We start from the raw sequence: 26826 nt of genomic DNA on the forward strand, positions 1-26826 counted from the left end.
AATCTAGGACAAGAACTGCAATTCTTGAAACATGGTTATTGAGATAACACTTACATGGAATTCTGACGGGATAATGCCTCTCAGAAAACAAAATAACAAGGTAGAGTTGGGTAGCATGTCTAGAGAGCTTCTAAACTTTATCCAAGTGAAAGAAAGGGTAATTGGAACCAGAAAGTGTGTGCCCCTTACCATGATTGTGTATTTGAAATCATAGAGAAAATAACTATTCCAGAGTTCAATGTTAGTTATGCTTGCTGGAATGACTTTATGCAGTACTCAAAATATGAACTCGAGGGGATTAAGCTTTACAGGGATAAGAAACAAACAAGGATTATAAACAGAGCAACAGAAAAGACAATATTAAAGGTCAGTCTAAGCACTATATCCTCTGTGCATTAATACAAAATGCACTGTGTTTAAATTTCTATCAACCCACTCTCCTTTTTAAGAGTGCTTTATAGTCGCAGTGATTTGTAAAAATCCCTGCTGCTAAACAGTGAATCGGCTGTGTGTTATCTGACACCAGACGAGGTATAGTTGCTATCATTTTAAATTGCAGATCCAATCATCCTAAATGACAAGATGAATTGCAGGTGAAATATAAAATATATATCCCATAAACATTGGTTGGGCAGGTGTTTATGGGTTAAGATCAAACTCAAAAGAACAGATTCTTTAATTTAATTTATTTGTTACTGGTATTTATAAAGCGCTGTACAATTGGGAGAAAGACAATTCAATATCGACAGACCAATATAAAAGGTAGAGGATCCTTCCCATGAACTTACAATCTAAAGAATGAGATGCTCTTGACTGTAGCATCTATGGGTCTGCCCACATCCTGTGGATCTTTAAAGGCATGCAATATTTTTTTTTATTTCTTTTTATTGTTATTATTATTATTATTAATAATAATTTTATTTATTACTTTAAGTACCAATTTTTTTTTAGCTTAATGAAGTGGTTTACGTGTATAGATCATGCCCCTTGCAATCCCATTGCTCAATTTTCTGCCATTTAATGGTTAAATCACTTTAGGGTTGCATAAATAGTCTGCTAGGCCCTGCAGGAGCCTCCTGTGTGTGATCAATGCTCAATTAACAGAGCAGAGCAGGAGAAAAGCACTTCTGAAGTAAACTCACTGTGCTGTAATATCTAATTGAAAATGACAGCATTTTTTTTTCATGGAGACCGTGTGAATCACAGCCAGGGAAGTTGTGTCGGGGGCTGCAAAAGGTAGTTTAACTCCTGACTGGCAGGAAATTCTGCATTGAGATTGCAGTGGAATGACCAATATACTAAAAGGGGAGGTGTGGCTAGGGCTGCATAAACAGAAACAAAGTGATTTAACTCCTAAATGACAGTGAATTGAGCAGTGAAATTGCAGGAGAATGATCTATATACTAAAACTGCTTTATTTAGCTTAAGTAATTTAGGTGACTATAGTGTTCCTTTAATTCCGCTAAAGATGTTTTAGAACTTAGAGTGTCACTTTCAATGCCCGACAATTCTCTCTTTAATGAATATCCTTGAAAGTTTTAAGCATATATTTCCGATATGAATTAGTCTTGAACAACTAGTGAAAGCTCACTGTCTTCAAATACTGTTGGTTAATATTCTTACAAGATACTACGACTTACATATGTATTTTGGACTCATACGGCTACTTTAAACTTCATTGCTTTTTTAATGGAAATATTTTCACACGAACTTCACAATAAACACAAAATGAGCTAATGGCTAAAAAAAATCTATAGCAATTATGTCTTACTACACAAGGAAGGAATTCTGTAAAAAAAAAAATGTAACAGACGTTTTTAATGGTAAAACTTGAAAAATTATCATACAAATGTGCAGAGGTACACCGGATTGCCTGGCCTGACACCTGCATTTGAACGGAAGAAATTCAAAACACTACTTATTTAGAAAGCTCTCAAGAAAATGCCCAAATGTTTTGACAAACCCACTTAATGCAGAACAGTAATTGCACCTTATTTTGTGTTGTCAAGTCTAACTAGGATAACTATCCCTTCAAGTAGCAGATTCAGTTGGCATGTGGCATTACATGGTTTGACATTAATTTGTCTAATTATCTATGGCACTCATGGCTCCTAGACATTCAATTAAGCTAAATCTACTGCAATTAAAAATGGGAGGTCGGGACATTAAGAGCAAAAAAGTTCGGTTTACATCGAACTGCCTGCTCTTTGCAAACTTTTTGATGAACCACTCTCAAACCTCACACGGGCACGGCTAAAGCTGAATCCTTTGCTGTGCATACGTCATGCTCGAAGTGATTGTGCCTGGCATTGTCTCAAAGCGAAGACAGTGCTGATCAATATTTATACATATTCACGTCTTGGCAGCTTACCTGAAACCACCAACTTTTTAATAAATTGCTGCAAGCCTTGATTTACTTCTGTTCTCTATGCTTCCCCGAAGGCAAAGAATAGTTAACCCATTAACCACAATGTAGGATATTAAAAAACTCACGGATAATAGATCATTTTAATGAAGGGATATGTTACCCAGATGCAAGGGAAGCTGCATTAGAGATCATTGTGTTCAGATGGCGAGTTGATTAAAGCTATTCTTTGTACACAGCTAATATCTACTTTACCATTTCCTTATTGTTTTTCTCCTTTATGTCCGTGTTACTGTTGTTTTTTCCTTTACAGTTTCATGTGTAAACGCTGCATCGTTCACAGTTATGTCAAAGGCATTAACTGTATATATTCTGATGCCTGCCTCAAAAAGGAATTGTTTTAAAAGAATATGTTGCATAAATCCATTTTTGCTTCAGATATTGAAATTTCTGCAATTTAACTTATGGAAGCTGAAGAAATGAATGAGCACCGTCCCCAAGTTATACCATTTCTTCCAAGAGTCCCACGTTAGGAGGGACAGTCACTATATCGGACCCACATTTTGATTGTTCTTACGGTGACTGTACTATATTGTTTTTCCCCTTATTGCTGGGTTGTTTCTTTGACCTGCTTGCATGATTGATGCTCAATAAGACTGAATCACACAAAAAAATAGGTTTGTGTAAATACAATACATTGTTCTTGCTCTAAATTAAATTTAGTTGCATAAATTGTTATAAATTGTTATTGACAAGTCATTTAAATTTTCTCAGAACAGCCTGCCCCTGGCGACACCCCCACTCCCAAGCCTATAATAAAAGTGTCCCTCTTTGTCCAATTGAAATATTGGGAGTTACGCTATTCACTTCTCGTTCCAAATCAATGAGTATCAATGTCCCCTTGCTCCACATTGATCATGACAATACTTTTCTATGACAGAGTTAATCACTAAATAGAGAGTTATAAAGAATTGACTAGACAACTACAACATTTATACCATTTAAAACAGGAAAATAGCCTCGATGGAGAATTACTGTAGGCTATTTTAGCCTAAAATATGCAAATACTGAGTCCCCTAGGAAAGGAATACACTCATTAGAATTCAGTGACTAAACTGAGAATTGCAGAGAATTGACAAGAGAACTGCAAATTTGATCCAAAGCAGCTGAGCCAGAAAATTGCTGAGTTTAGAGATTTTTCTAAATGTTTTTGTCCTTTTGGTCTATAATTTGCAAAACCCTTGTCAGCACTTCATAATGTCCTGTTTAGTGAATCATATTTAGGTTTGTCCTGTGATATCATCCATTGTGGGCCATGAAAGAAACAGTTCACTGGCACAGCAAACTCAGGTCACTGCAAGGCCAGGGGAAGGCTTTTTGCCGCCCTAGGCAAGAAAGATTCTGCTGCCCCATTCACTTCACCCATGGTGTGACATCACAATGCCCAACCCATATGATCCTCCCATGTCATGACATCACGTAAAATTATCAGGAATTCTAAATAAATGTTAAGCTGAAAATATATCTGAATTGGAGATTTTTTGTTTTCCAATGTGGCTAATTTGGGCTAAGTTAGAAATTCACTGGAAATCCATTTTGAACTCCCAGCAATTCTCACTTTTGTGAATAACGCTGTTAAAGCATAGTTCAAATTGTACTTTTCATTATAGGATCACTCCAAGCAAGTTTTAGCCAGGGTGTCAGTGATAGTCTGTGATCAAACTCTGACAATCTCAGCCTATCACTGGCTGCCAGTTGAGAGAAATAGTATGTTTTATCCTTGTATGTTAATGCATGGGTGTTATAGTAATTTTTGTGTAGAAATTATATTCTGTGTATATATACACAGTGCATATAAATATGAATATAATATATATAGTATAAATTATAATCCTCTCCCACAATTTAAAGTGCCACTAGAGTCATCCAGTCAACTTTATCTCAATGAAGTGTTCTCGGTTTAGTGGTCCTGTAGGTTGAAACATACAAGGTAAAACATTGCCATTTTCTGAAACAGCAATGTTTACCTTAAAGGGTTAAATACACCTAGAGGCACCTTCACTGCAATGCCATGTTTAACTATGAGTCGCATTGGAAGTGCATAGCCGTTGCCATACATGTGCATCAGGTGTCCTGTGCTCCTGCATGAGTTTGAACCAGCGTTTCCCATTGGTGACATTGCAGGAGGTAGGGAGGCAAGCAGTGCAAAGGAAGTCTTGGTGCTTCATAATTAAAATAAACCTTTTATTTAATTATTTTTTCATTTTTGTTTATTTTTTAAACATGTTTATGGTGGGTGGGGGGTCAAGACTCTATGAATCTATGTTTACTAATAGAGACACTATAGTATTTGGAATACAGGTTTATATTCCTAACACTATAGTGTTCATTTAAAAGTATTGCTTTCTGTTTTAAAATTAAAACTGGCCTTTGTGCACAAATGCAATCACTGACACATACATACACACACACACACACATTCAATGGTCCACAAACTTACAATCAGTGACCCATGCATATACAAAAGCACTGACGCATGCAGACTGACACACACTAACCTAAGCAGACTGACTCACACACACTGACCCATGCAGACAGACACACACATGCACACTGAACCATGCAGAATGACACACATGCACTGACTCATGCAAACGGACGCACACTGACCCATGCAGACTGACACTGATGCACACACACACACAGAAACCCATGCAGACTGACACACACATGCAGAGACCCATGTAGACTGACTCACACACACAGACCCATGCAGACTGACACACACACACACACACACAGACCTATGCAGACTGACACACAAACACACACACACACATAGACCCATGCATACTGACTGACTGACACACACATACACAGACCCGGACATAATTATAGCTGCCGGTTTGCCAGAAGCACCCTAGGCCACCTCCTTGGTGGTCTAATGAAAGTGCCGGCCCTTAGTCACTGGCACTGCAAACTCAGAAGTAGCTGGATTTGGCATGGTCAGAAATAATATCCCCCAGATGGGCAATACATACATGGGAGCTTATTCACTAATATGGATAGTTTCAGAACTTACAAAAGATGTGGAAATTTAAGGTATTATGAGTGAGATGAAAAAACACTCACGTTAACATTTTATTTTTATTATAAAATTACAATTTGCTTATCAATTCTCAACTATTCTTGGTTTAGTGGATACATATCTGTATTTTTGAGATGCTTTTCAGACATCTCTATACCCGATTAAGTACTAATTACACCTTACAATTAATTTATATTCCCGAAAAGAACTATGAAGGGAACTTGTATTCTTAAAGCGGCACTGTCATGCCGAACTTACCTTTCCTCAATCTCTTCCTCTTCTCCCCCTCTCTCGGGATCTGTTATTCTTTTCTTCCTGTCTCCTTTAGTTTTCTTTAAAACCATAAGACAAAGTAGGGACTCTTTGTCTTATGGGATTCCTCCGCTTGACCAGCTCTGACCAGCGGAGGAGCAAAGTGTGCTTCATTTCCGCTGGTCAGAGCAATTTTCCCATGATCCCTAGCTTTCCTCCCTGTTCCCACAATGCTTCCTGTCAGTATTGCCAAACGTCCTGTCACTTAGACAGAACGCCGGCAAAACTGCCGAATTGCATCCTAACAGAATTCTCCATTGGTGTTAGGATGCAATTCGGTACTTTGTTTGTATCGGAATTTCATTCTAATGAATGAAACTCCGATCCTATTCATTGCCGCGGCTGCATCTTGCAGCCGCTTAGTAGATAACTCCCTAATTCCCACGGTATCAGGGAGCTATCTACTAAAAGGCTGAAAGACCTGAATTGGTCTTTCAGCCAACTTTACTAATACTAAGTAAAGATTACTTAGTATTAGTAAATAATATGCCCCTACTCGCTATACCGCGAGTAGGGGCATGTCTAGTAAGCAGTGAGCAGCCTGTGGCTGCTCACTGTAAAAAACAAAAAAAACAATAAACACCCCCCCTCCCCTGCGCGGGGTTAAAGATTGGGGGGGGGGACCTACTGCCCCCCCCCCGGCCCCCACCCCTGCGCGGTGGGTGGGGGCCCTAATAAAACAATAAGGGGGGGGGGACCTACTGCCCCCCCCCCGGCCCCCACCCCTGCGCGGTGGGTGGGGGCCCTAATAAAACAATAAGGGGGGGGGGACCTACTGTCCTCCCCCCCGGCCCCCACCCCTGCGCGGTGGGTGGGGGCCTTAATAAAACAATAAGGGGGGGGGACCTACTGTCCTCCCCCCCCGGCCCCCACCCCTGAGCGGTGGGTGGGGGCCCTAATAAAACAATAAGGGGGGGGGGACCTACTGTCCTCCCCCCCGGCCCCCACCCCTGAGCGGTGGGTGGGGGCCCTAATAAAACAATAAGGGGGGGGGACCTACTGTCCCCCCCCCCCGGCCCCCACCCCTGAGCGGTGGGTGGGGGCCCTAATAAAACAATAAGGGGGGGGACCTATTGTCCTCCCCCCCGGCCCCCACCCCTGAGCGGTGGGTGGGGGCCCTAATAAAAACAATAAGGGGGGGGGACCTATTGTCCTCCCCCCCTGGCCCCCACCCCTGCGCGGTGGGTGGGGGCCCTAATAAAAACAATAAGGGGGGGGGGACCTACTGTCCTCCCCCCCGGCCCCCACCCCTGAGCGGTGGGTGGGGGCCCTAATAAAACAATAAGGGGGGGGGACCTACTGTCCTCCCCCCCTAGCCCCCACCCCTGCGCGGTGGGTGGGGGCCCTAAATGAACCCCCCCCCCATCAAGGTGACTAGGGGTCCCAAGCCCCTAGTCACCCCCCACCCAAAACATTCTATCCCCTACCTACCCCCCTCACCCTAAAAATAGTGAGGGGGGAATAAAATAACTAACCTGTAAAAAAAAAAAAATTAAACTTACCATTTGACGTCTTCTTTTTTCTAAATTCTTCTTACTTCAGCCCCCCAAAAGGCCAAATAAAAATCCATAAACCCGTCGCACTTTTAAAAAAAAAACAAAAAAAACCGAGCGCAAACAAAAATTAATCCATCTTCACCCATGGAGGGCACGCCGTGTACTGAGCTCCGCAGGGCGGGTCAAGGCTTATAAAGCCTTGCCCCGCCCTGCAATTAGGCTTAGAACACAATGATTGGTTGGTTTAAGCCAATCACAGTGCTCTGTGTCATTTTACAAGCGTGGGAAAATTCCAAAGAACTTTCCCACGCTTGTAAAATGACACAGAGCACTGTGATTGGATGGATTTCAAACCATCCAATCACAGTGCTCTGTGTCATTTTACAAGCGTGGGAAAGTTCTTTGGAATTTTCCCACGCTTGTAAAATGACACAGAGCACTGTGATTGGATGGCTTGAAAACCATCCAATCACAGTGATCTGTCATTTTACACAGCGTGGGAAAGTTCTTTTGAATTTTCCCACGCTGTGTAAAATGACACAGAGCACTCTGATTGGTTTAAACCAACCAATCATTGTGTTCTAAGCCTAATTGCAGGGCGGGGCAAGGCTTTATAAGCCTTGACCCGCCCTGCGGAGCTCAGTACGCGGCGTGCCCTCCATGGGTGAAGATGGATTAATTTTTGTTTGCGCTCGGTTTTTTTTTTTTTTTTTTTTTTTAAAGTGCGACGGGTTTATGGATTTTTATTTGGCCTTTTGGGGGGCTGAAGTAAGAAGAATTTAGAAAAAATAAGACGTCAAATGGTAAGTTTATTTTTTTTTTTTTTTACAGGTTAGTTATTTTATTCCCCCCTCACTATTTTTAGGGTGAGGGGGGTAGGTAGGGGATAGAATGTTTTGGGTGGGGGGTGACTAGGGGCTTGGGACCCCTAGTCACCTTGATGGGGGGGGGGGGGGTCCATTTAGGGCCCCCACCCACCGCGCAAGGGTGGGGGCCAGGGGGGGAGGACAGTAGGTCCCCCCCCCTTATTGTTTTATTAGGGCCCCCACCCACCGCGCAGGGGTGGGGGCCAGGGGGGGAGGACAGTAGGTCCCCCCCCCTTATTGTTTTATTAGGGCCCCCACCCACCGCTCAGGGGTGGGGGCCAGGGGGGGAGGACAATAGGTCCCCCCCCCTTATTGTTTTATTAGGGCCCCAACCCACCAAGCAGGGGTGGGGGCCAGGGGGGGAGGACAATAGGTCCCCCCCCTTATTGTTTTTATTAGGGCCCCCACCCACCGCTCAGGGGTGGGGGCCGGGGGGGAGGACAGAAGGTGTCCCCCCCTTATTGTTAGGGCCCCCACCCACCGCGCAGGGGTGGGGGCCGGGGGGGAGGACAGTAGGTCCCCCCCCCTTATTGTTTTATTAGGGCCCCCACCCACCGCTCAGGGGTGGGGGCCAGGGGGGGAGGACAATAGGTCCCCCCCCCTTATTGTTTTTATTAGGGCCCCCACCCACCGCGCAGGGGTGGGGGCCAGGGGGGGGGGACAGTAGGTCCCCCCCCTTATTGTTTTATTAGGGCCCCCACCCACCGCGCAGGGGTGGGGGCCAGGGCGGGAGGACAATAGGTCCCCCCCCCTTATTGTTTTATTAGGGCCCCCACCCACCGCGCAGGGGTGGGGGCCAGGGGGGGAGGACAATAGGTCCCCCCCCCTTATTGTTTTATTAGGGCCCCCACCCACCGCGCAGGGGTGGGGGCCAGGGGGGGAGGACAATAGGTCCCCCCCTTATTGTTTTTATTAGGGCCCCCACCCACCGCTCAGGGGTGGGGGCCGGGGGGGAGGACAGAAGGTCCCCCCCCCCTTATTGTTAGGGCCCCCACCCACCGCGCAGGGGTGGGGGCCGGGGGTGGGGACAGTAGGTCCCCCCCTTATTACCATTTTTTTTTTTTTTACAGTGAGCAGCCACAGGCTGCTCACTGTTTAGTGGACATGCCCCTACTCGCGGTATAGCGAGTAGGGGCATTGGGGAGATTTTAATCTCCCTTGTCCTATTATGGGGGTCATATTGACCCCCATAGAGTGAGGGGGGACATGGGGGGCTTAGGAAGTGGCGAGGAGCACTGCTCCCTGCCGCTTCTGTCTTTACATATTACAAGGAGGGAGCTGCACGCCGGTAGCTCCCTCCTTGTAATAAACTGAACGAACAAACTAACACTGATACACAGTGTTAGTTTGTTCGTCTGATTTTTTCTATTCATTCATTCGTCTGTCTGATGAATGAATGAATAGGTGAAATTCCCGTTCGCATGTCCAGGTGTTTCACTGGGCATGTGCGGGAATCTCACAGTCTGTCTAGTGTGGGTAGATGACGTGTCCCACAGGGACTTCACCTACCCACACAAAGATGGCGGCGCCCTGAATAAAGATCGGGGCAGAAGATAAAGAATTAAAAAGAGGTAATGTGGGGGGCTTAGGGGCATTTGGGGGTGACTAGGGGGTCGATTGGATGTAGTGGAGGCGGGAGGGGGGTTAAAAAAAAAACGGGATTCGGCATGACAGTGCCGCTTTAAGTTCTCCATTACTTAGGCAGAGATGCAATATATACACTGTGCTAAAAGAAAACACAGCAAATATATAGGTTAAAAAAGTAATATTCTTATTTAAAAATTGTGCAACATGGGTATGGACAGTGTGGCTACAGGTAGAAGTGATTAGATGCATGCTTTGTACGAGTATAATAAAGATGTTAACAAAGTTAAATATCTCTGTTGGAAAACAGACACTTCCACCCCCTTTAATTGGGCATCAGGGCTTAACCCAAGCAAATTAAAAAACAAATTCAATTCCCTCCTTCCCAAAGGGAGAAAGGGGCTAAAAGGGACCAACCTTTAGTGAAACAATGGAAAATAAAGTAATAAACTATGTACAAAAAAAACATTATTGATATGATATTAACCTGGTGTTCCCATTATAAACCAAAAATCTTTGTGCTCTCAGAATCATGGTTAACAACTAAAATACCAGACTCTGCCATTGCAATACAGGGGGTATTCATGTTTTAGAAAGAGAGGAAGATGTATTGTTATTTATGTTGATAAGTCCATAAAATGTACTCCTTTAAAAAAGTATAACTCCCCTTCTGCCTTTGATTTCCTTTCTGGCACAATTGAGATCCCTTTCAGTAAAACTATCTTTGTTGCTGGAATCTACCGCCCTGCACTCCCTTTCTGACAACTACGTAATGAAACTGTAGCTCAAAACCAAAAAAGTGAACTGTTGGTTTTTGGAGATTTTAATATTTATTGGCTGAATCCTAAAAATAATAAATCATGTACGCTGTTTAAGACTTTGCAGCTTACACAATTAATTTCCTCCCCAACTCGCATTCATATTAAAAGCCAGAACCATACCTTGCTAGATCGGATTCTCTCCAGTTGTCCTGACAGAATCCAGGAGGCGGCGTTCTCCCTAACAGTTTTGTGACCACTGTCTAGTGTACTGCATACGCAAAATAAAGGCCACTAAATGCCCTCCCAAGATTATAATCACCAGGTCTTTCAAAAAATGTAATCTTGAATCCTTTTTAAATGATCTCAAGAACATACCTCTGCAAATGCATTTTTTTCAGTCCGAGCTCTTGTGTGTTTGGAATTTGCATGCCCCTCTGCGTAAAGTGTGAATAAAAGGGGCACACCTGCCCTGGGTTACAGCTGACCTCATTCAAATGTACCAGTTTAGAGATTCACTGTGGTCAAATTTCAAGCGTACTGGCACTGTACCTACAGACAATGGCGAAATGCATGCACAAAACAAACAAAAATGGCAAAGGCCCTATGAAACCCAAGAAACTTTTGGAAAATTATAAATAGCATACAAACCTCCACAATCCACTCCTAACCATGCACTGTCAAAATGGACAACCAAACACTGCAACATCCCCTAGATGTAGAAAATGCATTTAATAATTATTTTGTTGGATGTGCTACCACCCTGGTTGCTAAGATAATAAATGACGCTCATTTTCAGAACACAAATAAAGATCAGGCCCTGCCAAATCTTCAAAATCCTCATTTAGAGAAATTCAATTTTAGACCTGTGCCTGTTAGTGTCGTTAATACATATCTTAATAATTTAAAAATGAAAAATTAGATAAACTGGCTATCGCTGTAATCCCGACGCACTCTTCATCTTTCCAGCCTTGTGCATAAGAGCATTTCTGGGAAGCTCCCACCCTACCTTAGTAGAATGCTCTCCCCAGCTGTTCCTACCTCCTATAACCTCCGATCCAGTACTAGCACGATATTTAGCATAGCGCAATACAAAAATAAAGTCGCTCGATCCTCCTTTTCCTACAGAGCACCGCAATTATGGAATAACCTCAGGGACACAGTAAAATCTTCATTCAATCTAAAATATTTTAAGAGATCTATGGCAGTATACCTCAGCACATAATTCACCTGTCATGGTTGAATATATTTATCACCTGTTATATATTAAATTTATATATGTGTGTATGTATATGTTTTGTGGACCCAGGACATACTTACAAACGAGAGAAATCTCAATGTATCCATCGTGGTAAAATATTTTATAAATAAATAAATAAAAGTGTCCAAGTGCTTTGAGCAATTTACAAACTTCAGACTGCACTCCCTATGAACTTCCAGAGGTACATATACCACAGTCCTAACAATCACAATACAGCATTATATTGTTACCTCTTAAGGCATCCCCAATGAAAGGTCTATCCCAGAACAACTTTACATAAATGCTGTTATCTTCTGCCTGCCTGGATAGATACATTTGGCAACATAGTATGTTTTAGTAATGCTAGTTACAATAGGTACACTTTAACTGGTTACATTGCACACTCTTCTAAATGGCTATTAATTGCAATTCCATGTTTGATTGCACCTAGTTGTACTATTTATGTACTATTATGAAATCCATGAAACTATAGACAGTCCACAGGGTCCAGGATCAGGGCTGGCATGCAGTTTTCACCTTTATATTGCAAATGAAGGTCATCTCTTGATCCATTCACATTTAAATGGATTCTTCAAAGAACAGATGTTCTCCTACAGGAAATGGTCCTGCTCTATTAAGTATACAAACCTGACATAATGAAGAATAAAATATCATGCCGTGTTCTTCCTGAATTCTAATGTTCTCTACAGATAAATCCAGTATAAAAACCATTCATTTCCAATGCTCTTTACAGAACGTTATGTTTTATTTAGTTTCCCAATTCAAAAATCTAAAAAAGAAGCTTTTGGTATGAAATATATGTCTAGATCAGAGCGTTCTAATGTCAGTATTCAGTTAAGGCTGGGGCAAAAACACATTTCATTAATGCAGGGAATCCAACAAATAAGGCATGAATTGTATATATTCACAGTAACTCTCTTGATAATGATTCCCCTACAGTAGGGTATTTTCTTCTGTAAGCATATATGAGAAAATATATTAGTGTCCAAGTAGTAAGCCTTGTCTAACATATAATATACCAATCTCTTCCTGGGTAAAATACAAAACGATGAATACTATAGAGTTGTTCTCCAGGTGTAGCACGTTCTCAATGATAACTCCTATTTTGTCTTGACAAATAAAACCCTACATATAGCCACCACACAACTTAGACAAAGAAACACATCAATGGCTAACATTGTGGCCACTAAATCACTGCAATGCATTTACATGACTCTCAGGGTTCTTCTTATGTTACTCAAACAACTCAACACCTGGTCCTTGGCTCATGGGACTGTGTTTGCATGCTACCATCGTGAACATGCTACTTTTTTTTAGTTACACTTTAAGACCTTACAGTAACTGTATTGTTGCATCTGTCTTTGGAAAACCTTTTTAGTGTGCCTCTTTGAGTACAGCATCCACTACACAGGGGGAGCAAATGCCCCAGGGTTGTCCTAAGATTGATGGATACATAATACTTATACATGTATTCATGCACACACACAAATATATATATATATATATATATATATATATATATATATATATATAAGAAATGTAATGCTAGAACCATAGGTCAACATTTGAAATTAATTAGAGCACTCTGGTTAAAATAAGCCAAGTTTACTGTTCAGTAAATGCCCTTGTGATAATGCTTTCCAGTGTCACCCTGCAATTATCTCCATGAGTGACATCTTGCAAAATTGAAGTGTAAAGTTGTGATCCTATTGATTTAGCACATTCTTTCAACCTGGTTTCCAGCGACATAATAAGGTAATCATCATTATGATAACAGCGACCTTCTCTCGGGATAGTGAAATGATGGACAGTAATTAAAGGAAATGTCCGAACGATGTCCTATGGATCTACACAAAACACAGTTTTTCAAAGATGGGTCAATTGAAAAGGAAAGTAATGTGATTTCATAAGATTCAATGTCAGGAGATTGCATGGAAAGTCAATCGTGGTGGTCAATGACAATTAGATGTAAACAAATGGAGTCTAAATTGCACGTCTTTACATGACGTAGTTCTCTTGGTTTTCTTAGCTAATCACTAAGGTAAATATTGATGTTCTTCTTGTGGTAGTAAATTAGGTTGATAGGGTGATTACAAGAATAGAACATGTCAGTTCTATAATTCACAGTCAGCCATGAGCAGGTTCAGTCTGGATGGCAAACCATAAATTCAATGTAGGTGTGATCATTATCTCTAAATGGAGCCTGTTAGACTGGGTAAAAATTAGTCTATGAAATATGAAAGCATAACGTTCACGTGTTCAGTTTATTCTATACTTCTTCATCTCATAGATCTGTTCTCTGAAAGCCTAAGCAGAAGTAATACTCATAGTCTACAATAACAATATACATACTGATTTTCATTGTGTTATTCTTTTTACCCCCAGTGTACAGCTACAGCTAAGAAAGTGTATAACATCTAAGTGATTTGATTGACATTAAGTCACCCATGTTTGCAAAGCTGGTCAGTTTCAGTTATTGCTTTGACATGGGATTACCTCTGTGGGCATTAGTCTTGTTAGGTTGTGTTTGCAAACTCTGCAGTTTTGTAACATTTTTTTCTATTGCCAATGAAGGCATAATACTTTATTCTGCACAATTGAAAAAACTAAATGCAGGAATTTTGAGAGTTAATGTCTAGAGCAGGGAGACACTAGTTTTCCATGCTTCTGTGCTCTGAGATGGAGAAATATTGTTAAAATCAGTTGTGAAGAAAAATATTATATTTCTTGATAGAGGGAAGTCTATGGAAAAAAAGATCGTAAAGCTGAAGCAATGTTTGCAGATCACTACTGTTATAGTGGTAGAGTGTGGGTAGGCCAGAGACAGGCAAGCTAGAATATATGAAAAAAGGTGGGGGATCTGTTTGTGGTAAGTGTGAGAATGTTGAGGTGTATTTATGTAGTGTGTATTTATATCATGTCCCGAGTGTATTTATGTAGTGTCCCAGGGTGTATTTATGTAGTGTCCCTCTGTGTATTTGTGTAATGTGCCGTGGTATATTTATGTAGTGTGCCATGGTGTATTTATGTAGTGTGCCGTGGTATATTTATGTAGTGTGCCATGGTGTATTTGTGTAGTATGCCGTGGTATATTTATGTAGTGTGCCATGGTGTATTTGTGTAGTGTGCCAGGGTGTATACATTTATTGTGTTTTTATGTAGTGTGCCGGGGTGTATGTACTTAGTGTGTATTTATGTAGTGTCTCGGGGTGTATATACTTAGTGTGTATTTATGTAGTGCGCTTGGTTGGATTTATACACAGGGTAGTGACAGTGCGCGTGCAATTTGTGTGTTCTGTACGAATTATGTGTCAGTATCCATCTGACTTCTTAGTTTTGCGTCCACATGTACCCCAGCAGTCTTAGGTCTTTCTCCATCTGTCTCCATCTAGAACCTCCTCAGTTTATGTCTGTCCCATGTACCCCCCATCGCCCACAGATATGTGTTTGAAGTCATCTATCATTTTTTTTTCCTTTCCCTTCTCATTCCCACCCCCAGTTCTGTGTCTGTCCACATTTTTGGGTTTGTTACCATATTCCTTTCCCATTTATTGTCTTTTCTGATCTTCCACCCCTCCTTGGCCTTCACACTAAACACTTAATGTCTGCCAAACTCCCAGTGCAGGCTCAGCAGCTTTCACTCTGAATACTGAAGCTTTCTTGCAAAGTGGCAATACAACGTGAATAAGGGACAGGACTCCCAGTCTGAACTCTGCAATTTATCTGCTCAGCCACAGTATGAGTATCCTCTAGAGGCAGAGCCATAGGATAGCTAGTGGGTTTAGTCCAGTAAAACAGACAGCTGACAACAGCTAAGTATTTTAAAATATATATATATTTAGTTATTGAAGTTAAACCCTGTCCTGTTTTTTTAATACAGCTAACAAATCATTTGCCAAGTTTCCTAATAGTCCTGATTGTACTAAATATTAACCCGTAGCTATTATCAAAACACAAAAACATTATTAGACATATCCAAGGGAGCAATAACAAGGCCAGATTTTTTTTCGGGAGTTTAACCTGATGAAATGATTTAGACATGCATTAAAAAGACAATTATTTACGGTTGCAAAGTGAAGCTGTTTGAATGAGTTTGATTTAAGATTAAAGGCCATGATGAAGAGTTTCAGCTCATTTAATGTTTGGAGAATCAGCTGGGATTATTGTATGTTGTTTGTCCAGAAGGAATCATGATTTATAGTAAAAAGTTAGCACTTCACAATCTCTCACACAATTACTGACTTCTATCTAAAGCCGAACTCTCAGTGGTGCCAGCATAAGCTAAATAAAGCTTACTTGCTGATGAAAAAGAACTTTTGCACCACCTGCTATGGATCAAAGTAAAGTAGAGGATTTAAATAAATACATCTTAATCAACAATGATGTTGTGTATTTTCCAACAGTATTAGGACAACTAAAACCCATTTATAGGGTATTTCACAAGTAGCTCTACTTAATAAATTACAATGAAGTTCTAAAAAGGTATTATTTTTCATTCTAGATAGTCAAACTTGCTATTTTTATTGAAAGCTACTGAAAAGGATTTTGATAACTTTCAATATAGATTTGCAACTTTATGATTTGAAACTTTTCAGTTCTAAAAACTCATACCTTAAATATGTATACTTCAAGGACAGCTAAGCACAGTAGTCTGATAGAATTTATACTTTTTGTCAGGTGTAACAGTGTTAATAATTATCATCGTCCTATAGATTTATGGTGTTATGTTATTTTACCGCACCGTAAACGGGGAAGCATGGATATGGATGACCTCACTAGGGTGCATGATAGTGAATGCATACATTACTGGTGATGCAATATGCAGACTTTTTGTGAAAAAGGGACAGGTGAGAGCCTGATGTGGATGTACAACATGAGTAACCTTAAGCCACTCTGGTAAGCCTAACTCAAGGTTGCCTAGGAATAGAGCTCTTCCAAAGCATTCTGATGCAGGCTGAATGAATGGAGTTCAGTTTGTGTAGCACAAGTATGTTTTATGATACACTCGCATTGTGCGAATTGAGGACAAGTATACCCCCAATAGTGCTAGATCTGACAAGACCCGGTCAAACCATTTCCTGAGACCAAATCCAGAAAAATAGGTCAGGGACACACATTATGAAATGCCCTGACAAAACCAGGATTTGTGGAAGGCCTACTCAACCATGACTATAAATAGTAAACACCACAGACCTATGGATGTACAACAATGGGCATATAGAGCATATCGTGTCTCTTTGTTAAATACAGACCTGTCCCAGGCATGTTAGTACCTCACAGGTTGCACTGCACGGAGCATTGGATACAGAGGAGCAATTGAAGGTTCCTCTCTTACAGAACTGTTCTCTTACCATTACTTGTTGTTCTGCACTTTTTAAGAAAAAGCACATCTGGGTGCTAAATGAGCTGTAGAGAAGGGTCGGATCTCTGTGTCCATTCATTCGATGGAAGAACATTATGGTGATTTGACAATTGACTTGTAAAAAGTAGCAACACATCCAATTGTTCTTTTGGCATTAATATTGCTGATAGTTATCGTACCAGAGCCCACTTCATCTAAAAAGTCAAAAATTTACATACAGCTATCAAATTATGGACAGTGCTGTTTCCTGCTGAACGGATTTCATTATGGACTAATTAACAAAACCATCCAGATGTCGACAAAATATCAAGCATTCCTAGTTTTATCAATAATATTCCTAAGTGTTAGTTTGCCAGATACACTTTGTGATAACTTTGTTTCCAAGTCCTCATTACGTATGGCGATAGTATTTGTCAGCTGCAAAATATTGGCAAGGGAGGCAACACATTGAAATGCAAGCATGCCTTTGTTGTTGAAAAGACTCTCAGAAGGGTTTACTACCCCATTTAAATGCGTAATAAACAAACAATGTATTAAAAAAAAACTCACAAAAAAACGATACTGTCATGTCTCCCATTCATTACAAATTTCTAGTTTCTAAGCCTTCCTCATACATGCTGTGTACTTTTTAATTTATATAAAAAAAATATCAATTCTTCGTGTTGCCCACTAATATATATGTTTCAGATGTGGAATGGCAGAGATCACCTAGCCAGTCAGGGTTTTTCTAGAGCTTCGTATGGGATTACTCTGTTCTAATGACATGTATGAGTGACCCTAGTTTAATTGTGTATAACTGAATTAGAAGCTACTCGCACTTCTATGACTTTCTAATTCCCTCGAATAATAAAATTCAGCACTGGGGTACATAGCACATGTTCTACCAAGCCAAGTTTCTGGATTGCAAATAAAGACCAAGGGAATTACACAGAATCTTTTAATAATATTTAACGCAAAAGCAATTCAGCTTTCAGCTTGGAAAATATGAAAATAATGGCACATTAAGCTGTGAACTTTGCATTTTGAAAACCCACGCATGGAGTGTTCCTTTAAAGGAGTTTGAAGTTCTCAGATATACATTGCACATTACATATTTTAGTATGGGGATTTAGAAAAAAAAAAACTCAACAGACTTGGACTGCCTTGACTTTGTGGTTAATTATAAGGTCTCATGTAGAGGTACAGGTAAGAATAATCTGTATTTTAGCAGACTGTAGTAAAAAAGAGTAATTTTCCATTGGCCAACAAAGCATTGTGAGCAGGTGAGGATTTCTAACACATTTAAAATACATATAAAAATATGATATTACACAGAAGCAGTACTTTATTTTTCAGAATAATGATGTGAAAATAAAAATGTCACCTTTAGTCATTATAACCATAAATCCATTGTGGTTAAAATTACTAATAGCAGAAGGTCCATTCAAATAACAGTGAATTCTGATATGGTGAAACCTGACTTGCAAAATGGACAATCTGAAATGACCAAGTTGGAACAAAATATCCACAGAGATGCAGGGTTATTCGCTAAAATGAGAACTATCAGTTATTCAAAGTGAATTTCAAATTTAAACCACAGTAACCCAACTGGAAATATTCTTCAACTCAGCTATGCTTCCAGTTTGGGTTTCCTTGCCTTAAAGGTGAAATTCATGTTGAATTCACACTGAATTTACAGCCATTCTCACTTTAATGAAAGACCCTGACAGTGTTGGGAATTTTTGGAACTATTTATTTCAATTTGCATTTTTGTTGTCAATGCACCTCTACTTGCTATATTATTATTATTATTATTATTATTATTATCCTACCGTTCCTGTAATTTTGTAATTGTCCTATTTATAGTTAAATATAGTTAATATTTTAAAGCGCTACGGAATCTGTTGGCGCTATATAGTTAAATTGATATGAAAATGAATAACTACAATTGTCAGGGTCCCAATTTAATATACCTGCTACAAAATGAGAGAAGGAAGTGGCGGGTGATCATTTATTAAGTCACTGATGGTAAATAGACATCATGACGCAACACATTAATTGTTTTCTTTATTTCTTACAGTAACACCTTGTGTGCTTCTCCACTTCAATGAAGAGTCAAGTGACCCTCAATCTTATTTTTTTTAATGTATGTATATTTCATTTTAGTTATCTTTTCACTGCGAACATTAAACATTCACTTCAGGTTCTTCATATATTGATACAGTCTGGCCTGACATATGTGATATGAACAATCAGACTGGTATAGCTTCACAAGCCACGTAGAAATTAGAGTTCACTAAAAACCTGACCTGCTACATTTGGAATAACAAGACATATATATATAGATATGACGTTTATTAGTGAGACATACTCTTTTTGGACTATAACATGTGAAACATGTTGGCTGCAATAGATTGTACTTTGCAACCTACCATGTATTTAGTTAACAGTTTACTTGTCTATTTCATTTCATAGAGTTTAAGCTCGTTTGAGCAGGGCCTTTTTTATCTCTTGCCTGTGTTCATTTTTTTATGTCAATTCATTGTTGTCAATTATACCCATTCTATTATTGTAAAGCACTGCACAATTTGATGGTGCTATATAAACCATTATAATAATAATAACAATAATTTTACATGGAGTTGTTCAAGTCCACCACAAAGTCAATGCCACAACTCAACTTTGATTGGATAGAGCCTGTATGTTTTATTTGGAGGTAGTTAGCTCCAAACATGTTCTACAATTTGCATATAATTAACTCCAAGATTGCATTCTCTGCGAGGTGTACAAATTGCCAAACAGCAGCTAACAATATCCAGCAACAAATTGAAATGGCCTAGCAAATTACGTATCTTGTGTTTTTATTCTTCCATCTTACAAATCAGTTCAAAAATTACCAGCAATGTATCCATGTAGCTCTCTCTCAACCCAGCCTGACAGACATGTTAATTTAGGGCTTTGACAATACATCCACATTGCCAAATTGACTGGTGTGTTATGAGCCTGAATCCCAAAATGATGGATGCTTAAATGAGCTATGTGTCGTGACAGAAAGGCTAAAGAGGTACATATTATCTAATGTGACCTTCCTCTCTACCACAGCCTCTGTCAAAATAAAATTGTATTATTTACAATGAGACATGTCATTCTTATTTTCATGACAGAGATTGACCAGGTTATTTTAGATCTCCACTTTCTTCCCCTGCTGTCATAAATTGAGATAAATTACACTTGTACATTTTGTTAAAAAAAATAATCAGTTAGCTTCATTTTATATTTTCTCCTCCGATAGTTTAAAAAAGCTTCAAGAACACTTTAAATCAGGGATTTGTATTTTTTAATCAGAATACATTTTTTATTGGGCAAACTGGAATCATTACATTTAAAATGGAGAGATTTTTACACATCTGTTTTGCAAATTACTTAAGTATTAAAAAGGTCTAATTTTGATGCTCAGCATCGTGGAGCCACACAAATAAGATAGCGTAAATAGTAACATGGAAAGGTGCTATCTATTGGCCTTAGTACAGCTTTTTGCATGATCATGTATTCTCCGGAGTACGGTCTACAAATGGCATTATAACATGAAGGTGAATGGAGCAAAATGGACTATAGACTTTTCAAGACACTCACATCACTTTAATATTAACAGATCAGTGGTCCAGTGGCCTGGGGTCCAGTGGCCGCCCGCCTCACTGAACCCGCACTGGACCCCAGGGACAAATCCACGCCAGCTCTCCAGGTAGGGAGGGTGGACACTTTTAAAATTAAAAAATATGAATAATTTGTGAGTGTATGTGTGTGTGTGTCTGAGTATGTGTATCTGTGAGTGTGTCTGTGAGTGTATGTGTGTATATGTCAGTGATTGTGTATATATGAGTGTATGTGTGTCTGTTAGTGCATGTGTGTCTGTATGTATGTGTGTGTGTATGTCTAAGTGTCTGTATATGTGTGTCTCTACATGTCTGTGTGTGTGTATCTATGTGTGTCTATGTATGGGTCTGTGTGTGTGTGTGTGTGTGTTTGTATGTGTGTGTCTACATGTATGTGTCTGTGTGTGTGCCTGCATGTGTATCTCTTTGTCTTCATGTGTGTGTGGGGGGGGGACATATGGGGTGGGAGGTAGATGTATGGTAGGGGGGCCAGGGTAATTTTTGCACCGGGGCCCCATGGTTTCTAGTTATACCTCTGCCTATAGGAAAACATTGTGATAGGCTCAGAGCACCGCTTCTGATAATATCAACAGACAGAGGCAGCTCAGGGGCAGAGGCAGCAGCTTCAGACTTAAATACAAATATGATTTTACTATATTTAGGGAGGAAATAGGAGGCCAGGGGGGGATAGATGGTGGTTTTAACATTATAGGGTCACGAATACATGTTTGTGTTCCTGACCCTATAGTGTTCCTTTAATGGTAACACATCCCTAATTTAGTATAATTTATAAGAATGCATCACACTAGCTGATTGGCCATTGGGATGAGATGACTGGGAACACAGACTGGGAAATTGCATTAGTTAACAGCTGACTACTGAGATGTGTTTATTAACTCGTAATGCATTATTGCTTTCGATAACTGTTACTACAACCATCATACTTACCCCTAAATAAGCCACTGACAATGGAAAATTGTGTAAGTCAGAGAATTGTAAGCTGAGGGAGAAGTCACTGATCAATATATTTACATCTCTATTGTGTTTAATAATAATTATAAATAGTAAGGGGGTGGTTGTGCTTTATGCCGGATCGATGATTTATTTTTCCATTTCATATGTTCATTATAGGATTTAAGGACCTCTTGAATGCTGTTGGTAAAGTAGATGGTAAAGTAGATGCCAATCTAAAACACTGAATATATGGACTTTCCTCCCATCACTCCTGGGCTGTAGCAACAACCACAGTACACATCAGCCCCGATCAGGCCCGGACTGGCCAGCGGGCACACCGGGCAAATGCCCGGTGGGCTGCGGTGGCCATGGGCCGAGGCCGGCAGGGGAGGTCCCAGGATCTCCCCTGCCAGTCTATGTAGTACTATCTGAGCGCCGGCCCCACTGTATTCCATGTAGGGCCGGTGGGGAGATCAGAGATCTCCCTCACCGGGCCACTATAATAGACCTGCAGCTGCCGGCTGGGGAGGGAGAGGACCCGGCGGAGCTCTATCTTGCAGCTCCACCGGGTTCTTCTCGCGAGATACGGATCGTTGCCATGGCAACGACCGGATTTTGCGAGAGTGAACTCTAGCCTCGCAGGCTAGAGTTCAGTCACCCACTGGACCGCCAGAGATGGTGTGCGACTGCCGGTGTCATCTCCCCCGCCTCTCCTTGGCACCACCGTGCCGGTCCCCCCCTCCCAGGGTAAAGGTAAGAAGGGAGGGGGGGGGGGCATAATGCCTTCTTATTAGTTGTTTTTTTTTACCACCCCCAACACAAAATCCCTTTTAACATGCACACACAGCACTCTCACACACATCATACACAGCACACATCACTCAGCACACACATCACACACATCACACACAGCAAACACAGCAAACACAGCACACATCACTCAGCACACACATCACACACATCACACACAGCACTCTCACACACAGCACACACTGCACTCTCACACACAGCACACACTGCACTCTCACACACAGCACATGCAGCACTCTCACACACATCACACACACACCACCATCACACACAGCACTCTCACACACATCACACACATCACTCACACACACATCACACTCAGCACACACACACACAAATCACACACAGCACCCTCATACACAAATCACACACACTGCACCCTTAAACACAGCAGCCTCACACACAAATCACACACCCAGCACCCTTAAACACATCACACACAGCATCCTCACACACATACACAGCATCCTCACGCACAGCACCCTCACACACATCACACACAGAACCACTCAAACACAGCATCCATCACACACACATACTGCACCCTTCACATACACACTACACCCCTCACAGACACCCACTGCACCCCTCACACATACACACAGAACCCCAACACACACACAAACAATACTTCCAAACATATTATATATATATATATATATATACACACACACACCCCTCACACACATACTGCACCCCTAAACACATTACATTCCAGACACACACTAGATCCCTTACCCAACTCTGGATCATATACACACACTAGATCCCTATATACGCTCTGATTCCGTTATATACACACACTCACTAGATCTCCTACACATTCTGGGTCCTTCAAACACACACTAGACTCCTGCATACACACACACACACACACACACACACTACATTCCTAACATACACACTCTGGATCCCTTATACATACACTAGATTAATTGTAAACAAACACATGCTACACCCCTAAACACACACTCTCTACAAATCCTACAAACACTACATCACCTATATACACACACACACACACTATAGCCTGTATGCACACACTTACTACATCCCCTATACACACACATTCTCTACAGCCCCTAGCCACATATGCATTACACCACAAACACAACTTGACTAAAACCGACCTTATTACACAATACCACACCACAATCAGCTCACTCTACACACACGCAATACCACAAGCAGGGTCCAAACACACGCACAATACTCTTTCCTGGCCCTTTTGTCTCCTGGTATCCATTTATAGAGACACCAAAGACAAGTTGCAAGGAAACACAGTGCAAGCATGTTATTAAATTTGCTTGCACTGTGCAGAACAAACACAGGGCATTTTTTTCTCATGCTAGAGCTCTTTAGCAGAGCTCTGCCCTGGAAGAGCATTGACCCAATGCTCACTTTGAGAGGGGGCGTGTTTGTCATTGGTGATGACGAAACACACCCTCTCTGTCCCACCCCCTTAGTGGGCCGCTGTGCTAAAAAAATGCCCGGGCCGAATTTTTCTCCCAGTCCGGCCCTGGCCCCGATACATACAGTAAAAACCAAAGAATTTTTTTTTTTTTTTTTTTTTAGGACTAATGTATCCCTTCTTTTTGTACATTGTCTTAACATAGATGAACTGGATAAAACAAATGTAATTTTTTTTATTTTTATTATTTCTTTATAGCATGTTCTAATCTAAGGAATTGACCTCCCAATGTCCCCACCCCATAGGGTCACTGAACACATGTGCATTTAATAGATGAGTGAGACTTACATTCTATTAGAGGAAATGGTAAAGGGATTCCAACAATGTAACATTCTCAATTAAAGCAAAATGTTCTTGGCTTCTGGCAATCCCATAAGTATCCTTTTCATTACATATGAAAGTCACTTGGATCCTGTTAAATTATAAGAGACTAGAAGGGTCACAGCGTGTCCATAATAAATATAAATAATATTAAAAACTTGACACATTACTGGCTACATCTTACAGTTATCAATCTACACTTATCAAGACCCTGTTATACAGGTGGACCACGGTAGCAGTTATTTATTTTGTTTATTTGAATAACAGTAGTTGTTCCTTATTTAATCAATATATTGAACTACACAAGGAAACAAGATTTTAAAAAAATAACAGTAGGGTAAAGTATAAACCATGTTGTGATGAAGCAATAAACACAAGTATTGTATAATATTTTTACCAAATGCCATATTTATTAAAGTGGCCCATTGTGTAATAAACTTGGCGCAATTTTCAATAATGTTCTCTTAAAATGAACTAAATACCGTAATTAATTTATTTCCCACTCATCATCTTTTTCTTTATTGAATTTAATAGTCAGCAAAAAAAAGGCTAAGATGCAAATAAAAGTCCATTTAAAAGTCAAAACGAAAAATAGTGTATTGTAAAAAATATATATATATATACACAATTATATATTTAATGCTTTAACAGGAAATCTTATCTATAATTTTTTTTTTTTTACTTAGCTCTATCTTAAACCCAGTTAGACCCTTGCCCCATGAATTTAACTCAGAAAAGACAGCCAGCAATTAGCAGTAAGATTGTGTAGGGACAGCTAAATATTAGCTGATTTTCCTGCATTTTATGTAATGACTTCATATCACAGGATGGAGGTCAGAAGGGTCTGTTGCCTAGAAACTGGGTTTGCATTACTGTTTAAGCTAAGAGAGTTGGAATTCCTACGCTGCAAGCAACTTTTCAAATGTATATTACAGAATGAGATCAAGGCTTTTCCTCTCATTGGGTCTCAGAGGGACACAAACATTGTAAAATTTCCAATTAAAGGAAAAAACTGATTTGGCATTAAATGAGGTACAATAACCTTTCCCAATACTGAATGTTTACATTGTTCGAGAGACTTGTGCCTGGCAGAAATATTTGTTTTAGTGAATTGCTGCCCCCCAAAAAACGGACAAATTTCGGCCCTAAACTTTGGCCATGAATTAGGAAAGATTCAGTAAAAACAAATCAGACGCAAAAAATGGCGGCACAATGTGCCACTCAGTGCACAGAATATTCTAAATATTATGTAAATATTTTACAGTACACTGATAGATTAATTTTCTCACCTTTTGGTTCACAGATCAGGTGAGAAAACATAACTAATGGAGAAAAAAAGAGGTGTGGTAAAAATATTATATTTGTATAGTTAAATATATTATATATGTATACATATACGCTGTTTGTTGTGTTTACTCCATTTTCCCCCTCTATTGGTCACTTCTCACTTGATCTGTGAACAAAATTAACATTTAGTGACTGCCCCCTCGCCATCAATCATCTTTCTTCCAATCAATCTCTTTTTTGGTACCACAGAGGAATAAACATGCTCGACCATTGCACATTTTGTTTGGTTCGTGAGTCAGATACATTTCCGCTTGGAGATCGGGAGTTCAACTGATAACTTGGTTGGCCCAAATTTGGGCAAACTGCAGTTCATAACAAAACGAATCTCCAAGCCTATTGTTCAACTTGTATGAACAAAATCTGGTTACAGCTTTGACGTGATTATGATGCAAGGAGACTGTATGTGCAATATTTCAAAATAAAATTGTGCACAAATGCACATACAGAGATATTGTTGCTCTGGCAGGATCATGACAGTTCTGGGCTGGTTAATATAGTGCATAAAATAAATCAATTGTCCCTGTCCCCACTTCCACCTCACTGGCACACAGTCGCACATACGCCCAATATTGCTTCTTTATGAGAATTACATCACCAGACCGCAGAGTAACGGAGGGTGACGTAATTGATGGCAGAAGAACTTGGCCATAGTGGTACATTAAAAGTTAATTGCTATCATCATTACACTATTTTTAAAGGGGGGGGGGGGAGGTTAGTAACAGCATGGCTACACTAACCAAAAAAATATGGTTTTGCTAAAGGGTCGGAATAACCTTTTAATGCTATTATTTAGTAAAGATTAGTAATCAAAAGGCCCCAGGAGTCCGTGGCTACTGAAATTCCACATTTCCATGTAAAACCGGACCAATGTTGGCTGTAAATTTGTCAAGAGAGACCCCATATTTTCATATGGAAAATAGAAGACTTCTGATTTCAATAGGCTTGATTTTAGAAAGTTTAAGAGAACTATGGATTTCATTTATTTCTGTCCTTGCTTTATTTAGTTCTATTACATCTGCTAGAACATGGCTGTCTTACTAGCCAAAGCATAAGGGGATTATTAAAACACAGTGACTTCGTTAGCTACAGCGCTCAGCAAATTCACTATTTGCAGAGCAGCTTTGACTTTCTACTAGCTAAGCAGTTTAATTTTGGAAACATTTATCAAAATTGTGTCTCCCTTGCGTAAAGAGCAAAAC

General features: G+C 40.2%; 1 protein-coding gene across 1 annotated transcript in view; it reads right to left on the minus strand.

Annotated features, from left to right (window-relative positions):
* The window catches only part of PLXNA4 (plexin A4), a 673785-nt gene that overhangs the window by 413923 nt on the left and 233036 nt on the right, over window positions 1-26826 (minus strand). The window lies entirely within an intron of this gene.

This window comes from Pelobates fuscus, chromosome 3 (assembly GCF_036172605.1).
Source record: "Pelobates fuscus isolate aPelFus1 chromosome 3, aPelFus1.pri, whole genome shotgun sequence".
In the NCBI taxonomy this organism is placed as follows: Eukaryota; Metazoa; Chordata; class Amphibia; order Anura; family Pelobatidae; genus Pelobates; species Pelobates fuscus.